We start from the raw sequence: 2,119 nt of genomic DNA, 5'->3' as shown, positions 1-2,119 counted from the left end.
CGATTTCCGCTGCCCGGTAAGCGCACTAATAGCCAATTAAAGTCCATCCTGAATGGCTCCTTTCTCCTGGTCGGGAGTTCTTCCCATTTAAAAAGTTGTGTAAAAGAGCTTCTGTCGTGAGTGGCACACGTAGGGCAGCTTGATTGCTCTGTGTGCAGAATCGACATCAAGAGATTTCCGAAGCATGATTTTTTGTGTCTGAGCAGCTGGTGATCGTTGGCCCTGATGCCCACTAAAAGATAAAAAATTGTGAAGTTTCCAAGTAAGCAGAGGTTTGTTTTCGTGTGTGTTCCATCTCTCTTCTTCCAATAAAAGGTGAATCCGCCCACAGAGAAAGGGGAGAGATCAAAGGGAAGGGCTGGCATGACAGGTGACAGGATGAACACACCTTCGGAGCAGTCCTTTGACCCTGTTGGCTGGAGGCAAGAGGCCCCTAGCGGGGAGTTATTTACGCATTTCTTCCCTGTGCGTCTAAGCTGCAGGAGGGAAGGAAGCTGACATTTTTATTGGTGCTTTTGTTTTAGAAACCGACACTTGTCTTCTAACTATACCTGTCTCCTAATGAAAATAAGAGCTAAGCTCCAGTGCTGCTGTGGGCATGCATCTATGATCTCATGCAATGGGAGGTACCCTGGTTATTCCCACGCTGCTGATGGAAGAACAGTCACAGAGAGGTTCAATAATTTTTCCAAGATCACACATCTAGAGGGTGGGAGAGTCAGTTTTTAAAACCATTGTCTACCTCCAATTCCAGGAGCCTGGAACTGGACTCACAGCCTACAGGTCTCTTCTGCTCACCTTGACCTGGTGGGACAGGCCCCTTGCTGAGAGGGACATAGGTTAGAGTATTTTCATTGCAGATGTTTTCTCCCCATCGGGGCAGATGTCTTGCTTTTCCAGGAGGCCGGGAGAAAGGCAGAAGGGCCTTGCTATTCCAAGTGTGGCCCACAACCCAGCAGCACTGTGCTATCATCTGAGAGCTTATTCAAAATACGGAATCCAGGCCCCACCCCAGAACTATGAATCAGAACCTGCATTGTAACAAGGTCTGCAGGGGAGGCATAGGCACATTAACGTTTGAGAAACACCACACTGGAGTTCCGGTGTCCCATCCTTCGGGTCATGCTGTTCTCTGTAACTAGTTGAAAGGAAGCAAAGACTCAGTCTATACCTGCTCGGCCTCAGCCACCTGGATAGCACACGAGCTCATTTAATCCTCCCCAGAACCTGCCGAGGAGACGGAGGGTCAGAGTGGTCAAGCACCCAAGCTTCTGCAGAAGAACATGATCAAGACACATTCGAGTCCAGAGCCCCCTCGAGAAGGCCCCTGGACACAGGACAGACCGCAGCAACTCAAACCGTGGCTCAGGAGGGTGGGCCAGGGTCTGCTCTATAGACACCCACAGCAGAGCCCAAGGCAAAGGTGAGATGTGAATTCTGATGGTGGAGTCTCTCCATTTTGAGATTTAAAGAAAAAAAAAACCTGGTGAAAACAGTCCTCCCAGGGAGTAAAGAGAGGGCTTCTCCAGGCCCCTTCTGGACTTAGAATTTGCTGCCTGTTCATTGAGAACCTCTTGGCACATTTGCTCGGTGCTACATCAAGATGGGGTTGTTCTCTGGGCCCTAAAAGCTTATGGTCTAAAAAGGCCCCAGAAATGGGCGAGGGGTAAAAAAAAAGAAAGAAAAAACGGCAGAACGATGCAGCAGCCTTAATCAGACCGTCTTTGCTTTTCTTTGCCTATAAGACACTGGCTTTAAATTTAATATAGTGCCGTGTCTTTATTTTTCTTGAGGTTTTCTTAAAAGATCATATCAAGATTTTCTTCCATGGTAAGACTTTTATATTGTATTTTTCTTAAAATGGAGTATGGCACATTTACCCTCCATCAGATGATCCCTTACAACTCGTCTTGCTTTATTAAGAAGACTGCTAGAGGCTTCTATGCCCCTAGTAATAAAAAATGTATGTTCGGGCCCATTCAAACCAATGAAAATCTGAGTTTTCAAAGCACAAGATAATGAAAATTCTCTAGATCGGTGTCTTTTACTACTTTTAATCTGTTAACCGAGCCCGAGTGTCTGAGATGAAAGGTACTCTAGCGTGAATTGCTATCGTTAA

The 2,119-nt window shown here is 46.6% G+C and overlaps 1 non-coding gene across 1 annotated transcript; it reads left to right on the top strand.

Annotated features, from left to right (window-relative positions):
- Nucleotides 1-100: 100 nt before the first annotated feature.
- On the top strand, nucleotides 101-233 carry LOC111825555. Its single transcript, XR_002828745.1, has one exon. It is a non-coding gene; the product is annotated as a U11 spliceosomal RNA (small nuclear RNA).
- Nucleotides 234-2,119: the final 1,886 nt, after the last annotated feature.

Source organism: Myotis lucifugus, unplaced genomic scaffold (genome assembly GCF_000147115.1).
Source record: "Myotis lucifugus unplaced genomic scaffold, Myoluc2.0 scaffold_31, whole genome shotgun sequence".
Classification (NCBI taxonomy): Eukaryota; Metazoa; Chordata; class Mammalia; order Chiroptera; family Vespertilionidae; genus Myotis; species Myotis lucifugus.
The sequence above is the reverse complement of the archived record's forward strand: the minus strand, read 5'-3'. Positions and strand labels throughout refer to the sequence as shown.